The 19,947-nt window shown below is 39.8% G+C and overlaps 1 protein-coding gene across 4 annotated transcripts in view; it reads right to left on the bottom strand.

Annotated features, from left to right (window-relative positions):
* The window catches only part of SDK1 (sidekick cell adhesion molecule 1), a 646,825-nt gene that overhangs the window by 257,997 nt on the left and 368,881 nt on the right, over positions 1–19,947 (bottom strand). The gene's annotated exons all lie outside the window — the stretch shown is intronic.

Below are 19,947 nucleotides of genomic sequence, written 5' to 3' on the forward strand. Positions count from 1 at the left end.
TTGTTGTGATTGGCCCCTCATACTAAGTGCTTTTCACAATCAATTTATTAATTGAAGATACTCTTCTTCCAGCCCAAACGTTCAATTAATACCCTTTCTTGGTTGTACTCTCACCTCAGTATGTGCACTTTCACTTAGCATCAATCTGAGTTATGTTTTTGTATCTGAATGAGAACTGTCCCCTTTTTGTCTGACTTGAGATACAGTAGTATCCCATCAGACTACATGCGAGGAGTCCTGCAAATGCTCATATGAGTAGTCCTTACCAAGGTCTCTAGTCCCATCAAAGCCAAAGAAACCACAAACTAAAAAAGAACTATTCACACGAATGTTTGCAGAACCAGTCCCCCAATATCTATAATATAAAAATCTAAAAAGAGTGTAGCTCAAATTATATTTTCCACTATATTGATCAAAAGACAAATGCTCCATTCAAATAAAGATCTTACAAAAGGAGATACTTTCCTGGGCCCACATATTGAATTCAAACTATTTCAAATTGATGAGACATAGTTATTCCATCATTTTGTTCTGGGTGATAGCTATTTTGCTCATCTGTTCAAGAGCACCAAGTCAAAACTACAATGTATTTTTTAAAGGAGAATTAAATCATCACTATCATTAGGTCTTTCACAACTTGAGATCAGTAATTGAGCCCATAGAAGGCACTGTTAAATGCTAACCTCATGTACAATACTAAACTCAACTGAATTGATTAGGTTATACCCCTGCATCTGAAAGCAAAATTGAGTTTATCTGTTACTCACGATGAATTGCATTTCGCAAAACTAAACCTGCATCTACACAGTTGTAAAATACAGGAATTATGCCCCATCTTAAGACAACATTGATATAGTACTGTTGAGTCATGACAACCACCTAAAACATATCAATCTGGTAAGTAAGTCACTAACCGTCTTACAGAAATCATTATAACAACAATTGTAATGCACTTAATATTTAGGAAGGACTGCAATTTTATTAAGATTGATTCAAGCAATTAAGGAGATTGGAAGATAGAAATTTTGGAAACTTCTCATTCTAATATAAGGGATAGTACATTCTTTTGAAATAGCTCTAGGACATATTTATACACATCAGTTCCTACATACCTTATGGTATAGGCTGTTCATTTTAAAGAAGGGCATAAGAAGCAGAATCTTAAATCCTAAGAGTGGCACCAAATGTTTGGTTAGTTTCCAAAATCCTACTCAAATTATTTTCATAGCTGCAAATGTACCAGATGTCTTCAGAGCAAAGGAACATAATAGTGTCAAAGATCAACATATTGCTTTTGCATGTGTTTATGGATAAAGTTTTTTTTTTTAAATGGGAAACAAATTCTCACTGCTTTCTCTTTTAAATCTATGTTATTTCGTGGCTGTTTTCCATTTGCAGTGAAAGGTGGAGTTTGCCTTTTCCCAGCTAAATTGGAGTGGTGATCATCTGTTTAAACAGTCCATTCCTCAAAAACATGCCTGTTACATTCACTAGGACTGTACTAATAATTAATGTTTGATTTTTTTTAGAACAGCTTTTTCAACACTTGCATACTACAAATACTCCAATTTGTCTGGACAAATGCAAGCACACAACTCTAAGCAGTATGACTAAAAATAAATATTACTTGAATAGAAAAACAGAATTGTGGATCAAATTTACCAGGGAAATTGCCATAAATGATATAATATTCATTTAGTTGAAGAAACAATGCATTTTAGATTTTTAACACAACAATGGACTCACAAAATGTGCAACAAAATTTAGATAAGGAGAAGAATTCTCTTAAAAAAAAGAAATCTTAAATTATTGAACAAACCAATTACTTCCAGTCAAACAAAAGATAATAAATGATAAAAACACAATAGAAAGTTCTCTTCAAATTTACAATCTAAAATCTAAAAAAAGGCAGTGCATGCTTAGCTAAAATAAAATTGCCAAAATAGCCTTTTCTTATTGTGACACAAAGTTTCCCGTATTAAAATTAAAATACACTCAATCGTAATTCTTGGCTGTGCTGCAGAAGCAGAGATTATGTGGAAGTGAGCATTTGTCATAATCACTTTTGATTTGAATAGCAGAGGAGGAGAGAACCAAGATTGTTATTAATTGTATAGTATCATAGGTGTGCATCGGGCTATTCAGATCTGTAGATGCTCAGTCTTAATGATGAGCATGAGATAATAAACACCAAAGTACATAGCTAGATTTGTTACAAGTAAAAAATCCCAGCCCAGAGGGATTTACAATCTAAAAAAACCCCCAGATACATAGTTGGTTCCTCCTCTTCAGTAGGCCCATTTGTCTTATGTTGTTGCAATTTGCCAAGCTTCCCAGTGTTTTGTGATGACCAGAGGCATGGCAGATAAGTAGCAAATGCAACTATTCCAATTTTTTGCAATGATCTTCAGAATATTCTCTTCTCAGTTTCACAGACCCTTTCACCTATCTGTTAAAGACTTGATTTAATATTTGCAATCACCTTGAAAAGACCATCTGCAACTTTATTCACTCACTACCAATTACCTTCTTTAATAGCTGTGAAACGATCACGGACAGGGATACATGAAAAACCCACTCAGTGGTGAAGGCACTGCTGGATACGTGTTGTCAGAGGCACCCTCAAAAACATGTACAAGGACAAAATCAAAAAGGCTAAAGGACAAAATGAGTTATGTCTAACAAGGTCCATAAGAGGCTCTAAGAAGAGGTTCTTTAAATGCATTTGAAGCAAGAGAAAGATGAAGGAAAGTATACATCCACTACTTAGCAGGGAGAGAGAGCTAACAATGGTTGACATCATGAAGGCCGAGGTGTTTAATGCCTATTTTGCTTCCATCTTCTCTAAAAGGGTTAATTGTGACCAGATACTTAACACAATTAATATTAACAACAAGGGGGAAGGAACACAAGCCAAAATAGGGAAAGAACGGGTTAAAGGATATTTAGATAAGTATTCAAGTTGGCAGAGCCTGATGTACTTCACCCTAGGATACATAAGGAAGAAGCTGAAGCAATCTTGGAACAAATAGTGATTACCTTCGATAACTCATGGAAGACAGATGTTTAATTCCAGAGGACTGGAGAAGGGCAAACATAATACATTTCTTTTAAAAGGGGGAACAAAGAGGACATGTAGAATTACAGATTAGTCAGCCTAACTTCAATATCTGGAAAGATACTGGAACATCTGATTTAAAAAATCAATTTGTAAACACCTAGAGGATGATAGGGTGATAAGTAATAGCCAACATGGATTTGTCAAGAACAAAGTATGCCAAACTAACTAATTCCCTTCTTTGACAGGGTTATTGGCCTAGTAGATAAGGGGAAGCTGTAGACATAGTATATCTTGATTTTAATAAGACTTTTGCTACTAGGGAACTGTGGTCTAGATGAAATTTTAATATAAGGTGGATGCATAACAGGTTGAAAGGCCATTTTCAAAGAGTAATTATCCATGGTTCACTGTCCAGCTGGGAGGACCTATCAAGTGGGGACTGCAGGAGTCTGTCATGGGTTTAGTACTATTCAAGTTATTATGAAAATATTGGTTATTGAAGTGCAGAGTATGCTTGTAAAATTTGCAGATGACTCCAGGCAGGGGAGGTGGGGAGCACTGCAAGTGCTCTGGAGAAAAGGATTCAAATTTAAAATAATCTTAACATATTGGAGAATTGGTCTGAATTCACAGAAATTCAATTCAATAAACACAAATGCAAAGTACCTCTCTTAGGAAGGAAAAGAAAATCAAATGCACAACTACAAAATGGTGAATAACTAGCTAGGCAGTAGTACTGCAGAAAAGGATCTGGGTTATAGTGGACTACAAACTGAATACAAATCAACAATGTGATGCAGTTGCAAAAAGGGCTAACATCATTCTGAGGCATATTAACAAAAGTATTGTATGTATTTTACAGGAGGTAAATGTTCTGTTCTACTCACACTGGTGAGGCCTCAGCATGAGTACTGTTTCCTAAAGTATGTCTAGGAGCCATACTTAGGAAAGATGTGCAGAAATTGAAGAAAGGCCAGACAAGAGCAAAAAAATAAACGATAAAAGGTTTAGAAAACTTGACCTATAAGGAAAGATTTAAAAAAACAGGCATGTTTCATCTTCCGAAAAGACGACTCAGGGAGGACCTGATAATAGTCTTCAAATATGTTAAAGGCTGTAAGAAACAGGATGGTGATCAATTTTTCTCCATGTCCACTGAAGGTAGGACAAGAAGTAAAGGGTTAATCTGCAGCAAGAGAGATTTAGGTTAAATATTAGCAAAAAGAAAAGGAATACTTGTGGCACCTTAGAGACTAACCAATGTATCTGAGCATAAGCTTTCGTGAGCTACAGTTCACTTCATCGGATGCATACTGTGGAAAGTTTAGAAGATCTTATACTTTTCTAAGGTGCCACAAGTACTCCTTTTCTTTTTGCGAATGCAGACTAACACGACTGTTACTCTGAAACCTGTTAAATATTAGGAAAACCTTTCTAATTATAAGGATAGTTAAGCACTGGAATAGGTTACCAAAGAAGGTTGTGGAATCCCCGTCTTCAGAGATTTTAAGAATGGGTTAGACGAACACTAGTCAGGGGTGGTCTAGATATACTTGGCCCTATCTCAGCACAGGGGGCTGGACTAGATGACCTCACAGGGTCACTTCCAGTCCTACATTTCTATGATTCTCCTCCTGGGTTGCAATCAAATGCTTTAACCACAAGACTATCCATTCTCTCCATGTCTCATTTACTGCACACTTTTCAACTTCTTTCAGAGTAACAGCCGTGTTAGTCTGTATTCGCAAAAAGAAAAGGAGTACTTGTGGCACCTTAGAGACTAACCAATTTATTAGAGCATAAGCTTTCGTGAGCTACAGCTCACTTCATCAGATGCATATCGTGGAAACTGCAGCAGACTTTATATATACACAGAGAATATGAAACAATACCTCCTCCCACCCCACTGTCCTGCTGGTAATAGCTTATCTAAAGTGATCATCAGGTGGGCCATTTCCAGCACAAATCCAGGTTTTCTCACCCTCCACCCCCCCACACAAATTCACTCTCCTGCTGGTGATAGCCCATCCAAAGTGACAACTCTTTACACAATGTGCATGACAATCAAGTTGGGCTATTTCCTGCACAAATCCAGGTTTTCTCACATCCCCCCCACCCCCATACACACACAAACTCACTCTCCTGCTGGTAATAGCTCATCCAAACTGACCACTCTTCAAGTTTAAATCCAAGTTAAACCAGAACATCTGGGGGGGGGGGGGTAGGAAAAAACAAGAGGAAACAGGCTACCTTGCATAATGACTTAGCCACTCCCAGTCTCTATTTAAGCCTAAATTAATAGTATACAATTTGCAAATGAATTCCAATTCAGCAGTTTCTCGCTGGAGTCTGGATTTGAAGTTTTTTTGTTTTAAGATAGCGACCTTCATGTCTGTGATTGCGTGACCAGAGAGATTGAAGTGTTCTCCGACTGGTTTATGAATGTTATAATTCTTGACATCTGATTTGTGTCCATTTATTCTTTTACGTAGAGACTGTCCAGTTTGACCAATGTACATGGCAGAGGGGCATTGCTGGCACATGATGGCATATATCACATTGGTGGATGTGCAGGTGAACGAGCCTCTGATAGTGTGGCTGATGTTATTAGGCCCTGTGATGGTGTCCCCTGAATAGATATGTGGGCACAATTGGCAACGGGCTTTGTTGCAAGGATAAGTTCCTGGGTTAGTGGTTCTGTTGTGTGGTATGTGGTTGTTGGTGAGTATTTGCTTCAGATTGCGGGGCTGTCTGTAGGCAAGGACTGGCCTGTCTCCCAAGATTTGTGAGAGTGTTGGGTCATCCTTTAGGATAGGTTGTAGATCCTTAATAATGCGTTGGAGGGGTTTTAGTTGGGGGCTGAAGGTGACGGCTAGTGGCGTTCTGTTATTTTCTTTGTTAGGCCTGTCCTGTAGTAGGTAACTTCTGGGAACTCTTCTGGCTCTATCAATCTGTTTCTTTACTTCTGCAGGTGGGTACTGTAGTTGTAAGAAAGCTTGACAGAGATCTTGTAGGTGTTTGTCTCTGTCTGAGGGGTTGGAGCAAATGCGGTTGTATCGCAGAGCTTGGCTGTAGACGATGGATCGTGTGGTGTGGTCAGGGTGAAAGCTGGAGGCATGCAGGTAGGAATAGCGGTCAGTAGGTTTCTTGTATAGGGTGGTGTTTATGTGACCATTGTTTTTTAGCACTGTAGTGTCCAGGAAGTGGATCTCTTGTGTGGACTGGACCAGGCTGAGGTTGGTGGTGGGATGGAAATTGTTGAAATCATGGTGGAATTCCTCAAGGGCTTCTTTTCCATGGGTCCAGATGATGAAGATGTCATCAATATAGCGCAAGTAGAGTAGGGGCTTTAGGGGACGAGAGCTGAGGAAGCGTTGTTCTAAATCAGCCATAAAAATGTTGGCATACTGTGGGGCCATGCGGGTACCCATAGCAGTGCCGCTGATCTGAAGGTATACATTGTCCCCAAATGTGAAGTAGTTATGAGTAAGGACAAAGTCACAAAGTTCAGCCACCAGGTTAGCCGTGACATTATCGGGGATAGTGTTCTTGACGGCTTGTAGTCCAACTTTGTGTGGAATGTTGGTGTAGAGGGCTTCTACATCCATTGACTTCCTGAGGAAACTTCAATCCATCGGTGATCTTCCTGATAACACCATCCTGGCCACTATGGATGTAGAAGCCCTCTACACCAACATTCCACACAAAGATGGACTACAAGCCGTCAAGAACACTATCCCCGATAATGTCACGGCTAACCTGGTGAGAACACTTCAATCTCTCTGGTCACGCAATCACAGACATGAAGGTCGCTATCTTAAAACAAAAAAACTTCAAATCCAGACTCCAGCGAGAAACTGCTGAATTGGAATTCATTTGCAAATTGTATACTATTAATTTAGGCTTAAATAGAGACTGGGAGTGGCTAAGTCATTATGCAAGGTAGCCTGTTTCCTCTTGTTTTTTCCTACCCCCCCCCCCCCAGATGTTCTGGTTTAACTTGGATTTAAACTTGAAGAGTGGTCAGTTTGGATGAGCTATTACCAGCAGGAGAGTGAGTTTGTGTGTGTATGGGGGTGGGGGGGATGTGAGAAAACCTGGATTTGTGCAGGAAATAGCCCAACTTGATTGTCATGCACATTGTGTAAAGAGTTGTCACTTTGGATGGGCTATCACCAGCAGGAGAGTGAATTTGTGTGGGGGGGTGGAGGGTGAGAAAACCTGGATTTGTGCTGGAAATGGCCCACCTGATGATCACTTTAGATAAGCTATTACCAGCAGGACAGTGGGGTGGGAGGAGGTATTGTTTCATATTCTCTGTGTATATATAAAGTCTGCTGCAGTTTCCACGATATGCATCTGATGAAGTGAGCTGTAGCTCACGAAAGCTTATGCTCTAATAAATTGGTTAGTCTCTAAGGTGCCACAAGTACTCCTTTTCTTTTTTCAACTTCTGTAAGAGTCCTACAGACAATAACTTCACTCACTACAGAATCCTCGCTAATTCATTAAGCACTGTCCATGTTGTGAACTGAATGAAGCAGAGGTCTGACTGAAAAAAATAGGATGTGATCATGTTACAGGTACTATCATAATGCATATGCACAAACGATAGAATTAAGATTCCATGGGCAACCTTGAATATGGCATTTCCTATCTTATGAATGCTTGACTTTCCAACCTTAATATATTCATATTGCCTTTTTGCATGGCATTGCCTATATAGCTTAGAGTTGAATACATATACTTGTACAGTGTCCAGCATACTGGGGCATCATGCTTGGTTGACCTTTAAGCACTAGTGTCATAAACATGGTTAATAACATAAGAACATAAGAATGGCCATACTGGGTCAGACCAAAGGCCCATCCGGCCCAGTATCCTGTCTACCGACAGTGGCCAATTCCAGATGTCCCAGAGGGAGTGAACCTAACAGGTAATGATCAAGTGATCTCTCTCCTGCCATCCATCTCCACCCTCTTGACAAACAGAGGCTAGGGACACCATTCCTTAATTAATGGACTCAACCTCCATGAATGTATCCAGTTCTAATAAAATAATAGTAATAATATTATACTCCCAGCACATAGGTCTGCTGTCAGAATGATCGTGCTGGCATCAGAACACAGAGACTTTCCAGGCTTATTCCTTTTCCGGTTCTGTGTTTTATATTGATTAAAGATTAAAAAGAAACTCTTTAACATGAACATCTATTACAATAATAATCCCTGATCTTTCACGAGTTTATTTTTTTCAGATTATGTTTGTCAAAAATGCAAGAGGAAAGCAGTAGATTTTAAAATATACTGTTTCTCAGCTATATCATAGTCTTCATTAATAGAACTATTTTTCAGTGACTGCTTATTATATTGAGCTACTCTGCTAAGAAATAAATATGCATAAAACAAGAGAGAGACTTATAAGCAAACTTTTCTGATATAGGGGTAGATAAAAAAGAGAACCTCAACTTATTTGCTGTCAAATATCTCCTAAACTGTTTACTTTGGATGATTGAACATGTGAGCCCTGTTCATATCCTTGGAATATGTCATTTTAAATTACATCTTTTCATTTGTAAGAAATTACATGATGATTATATTTTGACATGATGATCACTGAGAAGCTGAGCAAGATACCTATATGGTTTCATATTATAACTCCTAGAACTGATCACATATAATCTTATTTTATTACAAAATCACGTAGAGCTGTTGCAGCCTCATACCACAAGAAAATAATTGTGATTAGCTCTTCTTAAAATAGCAATTCTAAGTTAATGTGGCCTTCAGTAAATCTCACAGAAAAGGCTACAGCTTCTAGAATTTTTGACATTACAGGCAAATATGGCTCCTGATGTATACCTTTAGAAATTTATGAGATCTGAAATTGCGCAGGCACCTTCCATTGTTTCCGGCAACTTTAGGTAGATGAAATTCCCGATTTATATAGGTTAGATGATCGGAATGTATAAATTACACAGAAATTTTTCTAATCATTCATCTTAGCTACTTACATACTCTAATGGGTTGGATTAGTAGAAAGACTCATACAAAAGATCAGAAGGCAATATCCAAAGGGAGTAAACTGGAATTGGAATGTTGGCATCTTTTAAATCAGCATCTGGTGTCAGGCAGGGCTGTGTCTATGCCCCTGCAACCAGTGGTGAGCTGGAGCCAGTTTGCACCAGTTTGCTGGAACCAGTTGTTAAATTTAGAAGCCCTTTTAGAAGCGGTTGTCTCGCGAGGGTTCTAAAAGGGCTTCTAAATTTAACAACCGACCAAAAGTTTAACAAGGCTGGAGCACCCACGGGGAAAATTTGGTGGGTGCAGAGCACCCACCGGCAGGTCCCCACCCTGCCCCACGCCCAGCCCCAGCTCACCTCCTCTCCGTCTCCACCCCGAGTTACGCTCCGCCCCACTCTGCTTCTCCACCGCCCCCCCCCAACCCCTGGCTTCCTGTGAATCAGGTGGCGGCTTCTTGCTCAGGCCCAAGGAAGCGGAGCGGAGGCGAGCTGGGGTGGGGGGCACAAGGAGGGCCGCCTGCGCCGCAGCAGGTAACCGGGGGGGGGCACAGGGCAACCGCTCCCCACCCCAGGTCAACTCCGCCTCCATGGGCCTGAGCACAAAGCCGCTGCTTGCTTCTCAGCCCCCCTAGGCTTCCCACATGAACAGCTGATTCGCGGGAAGCCGGGGGGGCGGAGAAGCAGAGCAGGGCAGCGCATTCAGGGGAGGAGGCGGAGCGGAGGTAAGTTGGGGCTGGGCACGGGGCGGAGGGGGGAGCTGCCGGTGGGTGCTCTGCACCCACCAAATTTCCCCCGTGGGGGCTCCAGCCCTGGAACCCCCACAGAGTCGGCGCCTGAGGCGTCCCTTTTGATGTGATTGGGGGGGAGCGACCGCTCCCCTGCTCCCCCCCAGCTACGTTCCCCGACCCTAGGAGCCAGAGGGACCTGCCGGGTGCTTCCTGGGAGCCGCCCCAGGTAAGCACCTCCAGGACTCCCCACCTCGCTCCCTGGCAGGTCCCTCTGGCTCTTAGGGGCGGGCTGGGGTGGGCACCCACTACGGTGGCCCACAAGATCCTCCTGCCCAGTTCTGGTGGCAGTCAGGGGACAAGGGTGGGGGGTGGATGGGACAGAGGTCCCGGGGGGGGCATCAAGGAACGTGGGGGGTTGAATGGGGCAGGAGTCCCAGAGGGCCACGACCTCCTTGTGGGGTGAGGAAGGAACTGGTTGTTAAGATTTTGGCAGCTCATCACTGCCTTCAACTCCTTTGTCAGGCAACGGATTTCAGAATGCAGCATGCCGTTAGGTCCATAGGCATTACGATTAGTGATCTCTTGCTCTCACACCTTGACTATGCTGATGACATTGTTCTTCTAGTAAAGAGCCACGACCAGTTTCGCGAGGCCAGAGTTGGCCAAGGTTAGGCTCCATGGTTCATGGTCAAAGACAAAGCTGCAAAACCTATGTCAGGTCCTCCCACGACTCCAATCTCCTTGAATAATGAAACAGTTGAAGGAGTCTCCAGCTTTTGTTATTTGGGTTCTATACTCACCAGTTTCCTCCAACTCTGATACAGAGGTTCTTCACCGAATTGGCATCACAGCATCTGCAGCATGACGATCTCAGCATGACAACCAAGTTCAGGATCTATTTGAGCTGTGTCCTCTCCATACCGCTATACGAATGCGAAACATGGACACTATTGCCACTCAGACTGGGCAAAGCTGGAGGCTTTCCACACAAAACGCCAATGTCGTATATTGGGCATAAAGTGCAATGACTTCATTTATAACACAGACGTTTATGGTAGCTTCGGTCTACAGGCTACTGGGGCCATCGTCCGCATCTTCTGCTTTTTGGACATGTCACCAGAATATCACAAGACGTACTGGCTACTGCCATTCTCTGGGCAGCTTGTAACATCTGGGATAAAATTCCACCAACTGAGTGGTAGAGGCAGCCTAGAGGTAGACCCCCTATCACATGGATGCATCAAGTCTGTTCTGACGTTGGACTTCTGACCCATTAAGCCCTTGCAGCTGCACAGAAATGGACCAAATGGGGAATGATTGCTATGGCAGACCATTCAGCTAAGCGTTGAGGAAAAAGAAGATGATAAACTGATATGTAGGACTCCGGAAGCTATTCTTTTTTAGACTTCACAGAATAAAAAACAACAACAACAACAAAAATCAAACGTAGAAAAACATAAACCAAAACATCTTTTTCTCTTTGGTAGAGGTGAGAATATAAAATCTTGATTAAAAATATTTTATAAATGCTTCTAAAGCATGTTTAATACAGTTCTCTTATCTGGGAGTTTAAAAATTTTCAGTTTATGTTGATCATTTGGGTGGGAATACATTGTTGAGAAAAACTGACAGTTCTAAATTATTTGTTGTTAGTCATACAGTCCCAGGAAATGGTCAGCATGGGATATTGTTATTCAGTTTTAATGGCTCCCTCTATTCCAATAAATGAAATAATAATAATATATATAATTTATTATTATTACTAATGCATATAAAGAGTTTTTCAAAGATCCCAAAGTATTTTGCAAACTTGAAGTATACATAGTTATCACTTCCTACACAGGAAAAATTCAGACAATTCAGGGATGCAAGGTTGCAGCTCTTTAACAGCACATAATGTTTAGGAAATGAAGTAATGATGTAGCCAACTGAAACTACACAAGGGATTTTTGGTAGGCAGGAATGGAATTGGAGATGGAATTGGTCCAGAATATTAAGGTTAGCTCCTGATTTCTAAAAATTGGCATGAGAGCTTGAATGATCAAAAGTGGATAAGAACTTAGTTTTATTTCCCATCAAAAAGTTGCCATCTTCAAGCAGCCCAATGCCCTCTAAAGCCATGCTAGTGTACTGGTTCAAAACTGACATAGTCATGAAAGTGCCACCTATTCAATGATCATTATCACTTTCTGCAGCACACAGAAGTTTCTTGGAAGTCTCCTATCCACCTAATAACCAGGCCTGACCCTGCTTTACTGTGACATCTCACACTCCAAGGAGATATAGCTGGACCTATGTAGCAAGGTGACAAGTAGTTATTTGTCAATAGCTTTATTACTGCAATGGTTTAACTCTGAAATATATATAACCAGAGCAGAACACAGTAGAAAGCAGAACAGAGTATGTTTCTTGGTGTTATGATACATCTTTTATTACTATTAATTGGTGAGTTTGGATGTAGGAGTTAATCCTCTTCCTGTTACCATTTCCAGCATCTATGGTTTTCTGAACATCCAATCAGCATAATGAAATGAAAACAATTTTTATCAGAATGAAAAATAAAACTGATTTACAAGGGTCAATGGCCCTGGTTCTCCAGTGTTCTCAAGCTGCTCTCCACCACTCTAATGATCCAAAGCTGCCCTGAAACTGACGCAGTAGTCAGGCTGCAAAAGATATCCCCCAGACTAAGGGGATTTTTGAGTGGCATAGAGCTGCCCGAGTCGCTGCCTATGCACATACCCTGGCTACCGTACAGGGCGACTGTACAAGAAAAAGGCTATAATAAAGCCACTCTAATTTATGCTAGGGACCAGAGGGTTCCAGGATCAGGGAGCCAAATATTGCTTTAAGCCATCTTTTTGCCCCCTCCTCAACTATGCCAAGCACTCCTCAGCCACAGCTGAGAATCTGAACTTATGTATCCTAACCCAAATACTTAAGAACCAAATGTAAACAGATTTTGCGAGTTATACAGTATCTAGAAAAGGACTATCCGGTTACTTCACATGAAATTTATCCCATCTCTCAAGAGACTCAGGATTATTAATTACCCATCTCTTCAACCCATTCATATACTCTTCATGCTTTTAATTTCTTCTTAAAAATTAACCCTACAACTGTAGTATGAATTTACTTATATCTCAAGGCCTGACTGACATAAAAATGTATATGCTATATCTCACTGAAGTGACTGTACTTTTTAAGATGTTGATACAAGCCTAATTCATTTGGCATTTGGTATGTTTTCACCATAATTTGCAGAACATAATTAAAATATTTTTTCTAGGCACATCAGTAAGTTACGAATTACAGGTCCACTGTCATAATAAAACTTTTCTGTGTATAAAAGCTTTTTGGCACTACTGCTATGATGGTCTTCCAGAAAATCATCATGCTTTGTACACCTAGGGAGGTGGTGGAATCTCCTTCCTTAGAATACCTAGGGAGGTGGTGGAATCTCCTTCCTTAGAAGTTTTTAAAGTCAGGCTTGACAAAGCCCTGGCTGGGATGATTTAATTGGGGATCGGTCCTGCTTTGAACAGGGGGTTGGACTAGATGACCTCCCGAGGTCCCTTCCAACCCTGATATTCTATGATTCTATGAACATGGCATTACCCTAGCTGGCATGTATAATTGATGTATGTCACATTTTATAAAATGATTGGAAGGTAAATTCAATTTTCTATTTTCCCTGTTTGTGTCCTCTAAGAATCTCTTAACTTCACATATCACTTACAGAGCAGTGGCAGACAAAATAGGAGACAAATCACTCCAATAAATGTAATAGCAAAACTGATTAGAGAGAGGGAGAGATTAATTGCATGTGTCAGATATAAATAAAAGATTTAGGTGACAGCCTAGATATATTATACATATGTATTATATAGCTAGATATATAGATCTACATTCACAAAGTTCAATATATAATATAAACCCATGTTAAAATAAGGGCTAGGTTTTCAAAAAACAAAGCCAGTTATTTGGCTGAGCAATGTGCATAATCTATACAAACTATGGGGCAAATCTCTAGTGGGTATAAATTTTCATAGCTCCACTGAAGTCAATGGAACTATGAAAATGCACAATGGGAGAGGCTCTGCCCCCTATTATTATGATTGTATCTAGGAGAAAAGGGATGGATTGTTTCTTCTTCCACCCACTTATTTTCCATATTACAGTCAGCAGCAGTGAGAAGCACAGAGTGGCTCACCCAATTCAAGAACAGAGTAGTCATTTTGAAAAACTTGCAATTTGGGTACTCATTTGCCAGTGTAATAATATTTAAAATGATACATTTCACAGACATGCAGCTTCTGATTTTTAAATATTTTGTTATGCTGATTTAGAAATCGAAAACTCTCAAACTTCAAAGATTTGGGGTTTTGTTTTGTCACTTCAAAGGAAATTTTACCTGCCTTTTTTATTGCAGAAATATTATCTACTATCAAAAATAATGACATTGGCTTTGAAAATATTAACACTGTAGTTATAAGTTGATCTTATCTGCTCATTACCTCATTCCTTGGTCTGGAGTTCAATCTCACCTTCCCCTCATGCTGTGTGAACCTTGAATACCAGTCTCCAGGTGTGAAGTCAGCTGGAATTCAAGTTCAAATCAGCAGGGGAGATGTTTTCAATCTGGGCCAGGGAGGCACAGCAGATGTGAAATGTGTGGAATGCAACCTGCTGGGAAGGTGAAGCATTGCCAAAATAGTGCAGTGGAACAGAGGGACATAAGATTGTCACTTTGCCTTCTATTCTACAGGAAGGAAGGCAACTAAAAGAATATAAGGCCAGAAGAGAGATGAAACTTCCAGAGATAATTATTAGCTAATATTTAAATGATATAGTCTTTGTAATACATAATTTATTTTCTATACAGCTGTTGTTAAAAAGCAGGGAAGCTTTCCTTACAGGAAAAGATATGACAATCTAAAGGGAGTCATGAAATTTGGAGTTTAAGATTGCCATTATGTCCTTAATGCACACCATTATTCCAATTTAATGTATATGATGTAGTCCAATATCAACATACCAGATTCAATATCCCAGGTAGCTATAATGGGTTAAATTAATGATAACAGCCTTCGCTAAAATTCCTAGCTTTGATCAGATATAGTCCAACTTTAATATTTGTTTCTGTGATTTAAAAGTCAAACCTTTAACATTTTAATGGAATCTTTTTTTTATAACTTCAATTACTGTAAATATATATTTGACTTTTAAGAAAATATTTAGCCCTCCCTCTGAAATTTATTTAAGTTGTAGCCAATCAATTCTCAGAATGAACGGCACATAAAGACCAGCCTGATAAGATGGAACAATCACAATGATAGTCTTCCTGGAAATTCTCCTTGGCAAGGAGAAATTTTAAATACTGTGAAGAAAAGGAGGGGAAATGAATTGGCATTATTTTCAAGAAAGAAATAAAAATGGAACAGCTGATGGAGCACCCAGAGTTGGACTATACTGGACTTTCCTCGCATTTGATCAGAATGGATGGCTTATAAAGTACAATCATTGCTCAGAAATGTAATTTTCTCTTCTCAGCTTCCATCCCGTGTACCTTTTCTTTAGACAAAAATGTCTTATTGAAGCATTAATTTTATTTCAGCAGAACTAATCCATGGAGGCTAAGTGAATGTAAAAGTCCCATGGCAAGGACTAAAAACAGTGTGACAAGTTCATAGAGCTTGCTTGAGTTTGACCTCAGAATAGAAATGTCTGTTCTCAGGAGGGTCTGGCCAATTCCTTTTTTCTGCCTACACCTGACAGGTTGGAGTTAGCTATGAAAAATTCATGCAACAATATGTTTCAAACGCCCCCCTCTATACCCTCAACATCTGTTGATTTTACTTCACATTAAAACCTCTAAGTGAATCCTCTCTTCTAGCTCGCAGTAAACTTTGATGGTGAATAAGAGAAATTATGGTTTAGGAACGCTTCCTTCCTGAAAGGAAAATATCGACTCGGGACCTGCTAATGATTTATCTTCCTAACAATACTGATAGAGGGAAGTATTTCAAAAATAAATGCATCCTAAACAAGGGGAAAAATCTTGTAGGGAAAGGCTACAGAGCTAGCTGGATGCACAACTACCTCAAAAATATTATTAGAAGTAAGCAGAATGCCTATAGGGAATGGAAGAAGGGATTGATCAGAAAAGAAAGCTACATCCCAGAGCTTAGAAATTGGTAGGAAAAAAAGTGAGAATTGCTAAAAGTTAACCAGAATTAGCTCTTGCCAAGGAAATTAAGACAAGTCATGAGAGGTTTTTTTTAGTTATCTAAATAAAAAGAAAATAAGGAAAGATGAGGTTGGGGTGCCATGAAGTGTGGACGGGAATGTGATAAAAGAATCTAGATATGGCCCCAAAATTAAATAAATACCTTGCCTCCATTTGTTGCAATTAATTTCTAAAATGTTATGCTCATTGTGTAAAAACCCTTTTATAGTTATTTGATCTCCATGGACTCTGACAGTGACCTAGACATCTTGTACTGTAATAAGGTCCTTTTATTTTATTGTTCAAATACTTTTGGGGAAAAATCAGTACCCTGCCATTCTGAAGTTGAATATTTTTTGTCTTTTAAATTTTGTGTTTTGATAACAGTTAATTGAATAATTAAATGGGTTTCAGCCAGGGATAATTAGGTCTATTTAGCTTCATCTGATAGGTGACTACCACCACAGAATAAAATACCTTCTTACTGCAAGTGGAAGCTAGGAATGATAATATGACATCCTTGTATTTTAAATTAATTACAATACAACCATGCCAGGAGTATAATTTTTAGACCCCAACTATTCCAATCTTACCAATTGCACAACGGTTTCCTTTTTACACTCCCAATGCTCAGGGAGGAAATTTATCTTCATTAAATGATAATTGTCTTTATTATCTTTTGACTCTTCAGAAATGCTAGCTGGCAAGGTTTTTACAATTTTCATCAATCTTGTTTTGTGTTTTTACAAAGCCTGCATCAAAAAAAGATGTCTAAATCTGCAGAATGCTCTATATTTCCTAGCAGTTTGACTAGGTCTTGAGAATATCTAATTTACTAATATATCTACTGAAACGACATGCACCTCAATTTTTCACAGCTTAACAAGAAGGTCCAGCAGCAAGGTCCTGAATTGCAGTTCCAGATGATTAGTGCTGCAAAAGCAATTCAACCAGCAGTGTCTATGCTGTCAAAACAGCTTACATATGCCCATCTTCTGCAATCTTGCCTTTTCACTCATATACCAGGGCTATGCTCTTTCTGATTTTTCATAAAATATTTGGAGAGAGATTGACAATATAACTGCACATTGTTAAAGTTCCTAGACTGGGTATTATTGGTGTAGTGTTTCTTATTATCTATAGTTTTCTATTTAAGTGAATAGCTAAATCTCAGTATAGCTTGGATTCTCAGAACCTCACCTTTTTATTGAAGTGATACCACAGAGTACTATTTTATCATCTTTATCATTTTATTATATACTGACAGCAGAAACCTCAGTCAACTACATATGTGGGGATCACACCTTCTTGTGAACCTGGTTACTTATAGGTTTCAGAGTAGCAGCCGTGTTACTCTGTATTCACAAAAAGAAAAGGAGTACTTGTGGCACCTTAGAGACTAACACATTTATTTGAGCATAAGCTTTCGTGAGCTACAGCTCACTTCATGGGATGCATTCAGTGGAAAATACAGTGGGGAGATTTATATACATAGAGAACATGAAACAATGGGTGTTACCATACACACTGTAACCAGAGTGATCACTTAAGGTGAGCTATTACCAGCAGGAGAGCGGTGGGGGGGGGTTCCTTCCCCACTCTGAACTCTAGGATACAGATGTGGGGACCTGCATGAAAACCTCCTAAGCTTACTTTTACCATCTTAGGCTAAAACTTCCCCAAGGTACAAACTATTTTACCTTTTGCCCTTGGATTTTCGCTGCCACGAGCAAACGTCTAACCGGTTTTATTTTATTAGGAAAGAGCCCGTTTGGAAACGTCTTTCCCCCCAAAATCCTCACCAAAACCTTGCACCCCCCTTCCTGGGGAAGGTTTGATAAAAATCCTCACCAATTTGCATAGGTGACCACAGACCCAAACCCTTGGATCTTAAGAACAATGAAAAAGCATTCAGTTTCTTAAAAGAAGAATTTTAATAGAAGAAAAAGTAAAAAGGATCACCTCCGTAAAATCAGGATGGTAAATACCTTACAGGATAATTAGATTCAAAACACAGAGAATCCCTCTAGGCAATTCCCCCCCCCACCCCCCCACTGTTCCTCACACGTTCTTGTCAACTGCTGGAAATGGCCCACCTTGATTATCACTACAAAAGGTCCCCCCCACCCTATTCTCCTGTGGGTAATAGCTCACCTTACCTGATCACTCTCCTTACAGTGTGTATGGTAAAACCCATTGTTTCATGTTCTCTATGTATATAAATCTCCCCACTGTATTTTCCACTGAATGCATCCCATGAAGTGAGATGTAGCTCACGAAAGCTTGTGCTCAAATAAATTTGTTAGCCTCTAAGGTGCCACAAGTACTCCTTTTCTTTTTGCGAATACAGACTAACACGGCTGCTACTCTGAAACCATAGTTTATAAAAATGATGACTTATTAGTTCTGTAAATAGGTTTTTCAGTTGAAGATAAGACATTTTAAATTGATGACTAATCTATGACTTCTTGGTTCAGGTTGCATTTGACATATAACTGACATTTTCTTACCGTGCTGTCTGTTGGATACAATCATAATTCACTCTAGCTTTTGTGAGATAAGACTATGAAACCTCTTCAGAACAAAAAGACCAGCTGTCACTAGCCCATCAAGCACGTTTTCTATTATTTGCACAATTCTCTCCCATTTCTGTTTAATTTATTATAGATATTTCCATAGCACTCACCATTGTGGTATCTGAGCTCATAAATTGCTCCTTTGTCATCTAAGACCTGATCAATTGCCCTCGAAATAAATGGAAATATTTCCACTGACTTCAAAGGGAGCTGGATTGGACCTCTAGGCTACATTTTTAATTATATCTATTTTGTGTGCCTCAGTTTTTGGGTGGTCAAATTGACACATTAAAGAGTCCCAATTTCCAGCAGGTAGGTATTCAGCACTTTTTCCAGGTGTCCAAAGTTGGGAAAACAATAACTGAGAAAATGGAACTTGACTTGAGCTTTAAACTCCCACAGCTGGTGAAACTACTCATTGATTTGCACCTTTTTGTTTAATACATGTGTAGCAAATAGGGCAGACGGTGTGGCAATTTGGGCTGCACAATCATCACGATGCAGATTACACAAAGCTCTGTTCCTCTTTTTCATCCAATCCACATGTTGCTATGCCAACCTTTTCAGAGTGCGGCCAGCCTTAGGCTGTTGATAACAGTGAGTTGAGACTCAACCCAGATAAGACAGAAGCAATATTGATAGGGTAAATGAAAGATCTTAGAAGTATGCCAGAGATAGTTTCTTGCCCCTTCCTCTTCCCCCCATTACTTAAGCCTATGGAGCAATGCGACCGTTGACTGGATAGTAGTACACACCTTCTCAATTGTTGTTGAAAGGCCAGAAAGCGGTCAAGCTTTATCCCCAGATTAGTATGGTATGGTTCAAAACCAACTGGCTGATTGTTCAGAAGGACCTGTTGTGATAACTGGGTCTACAAGTTTACCCCAATTGTGAGCTCATCTGTGAAAAGTGAGTCAAAGATCATAAAATGTCACAAAAACCTACAACAACAAATGTTGAGGGGGAAAGGTGCAAAAGTTGAGACAAAAAGATTGAATTAATACAAACAAAAAGGCCTTCTGACAAAACTCAAGGGCTATGTTAAAATCATGCCTGGGGTGAGTGACTGGTCCTTTGGGACAGGGAGTAACTCTTTTTGATGCAAAGGACTATTTTTCACAAAGGCAAGCTTACCTAGGTGGTAAGATCAACTGGAGTTTCCAAGGGGACTGTCTGTGACTCCCTGTTAAAGCTGTTGTAGTGCCTGAGGAATTCACACTTGGTGAAATCTAAGTATAGAACTCACAACCAATTTGGGGTGTGTGCCCTGCTTCTTCACAGCCTGACCTGAAGTTGGTACTCATGCTCCTGAGTCACTCCAGACAGCTTGA

This window comes from Lepidochelys kempii, chromosome 10 (genome assembly GCF_965140265.1).
Source record: "Lepidochelys kempii isolate rLepKem1 chromosome 10, rLepKem1.hap2, whole genome shotgun sequence".
Taxonomy (NCBI): Eukaryota; Metazoa; Chordata; order Testudines; family Cheloniidae; genus Lepidochelys; species Lepidochelys kempii.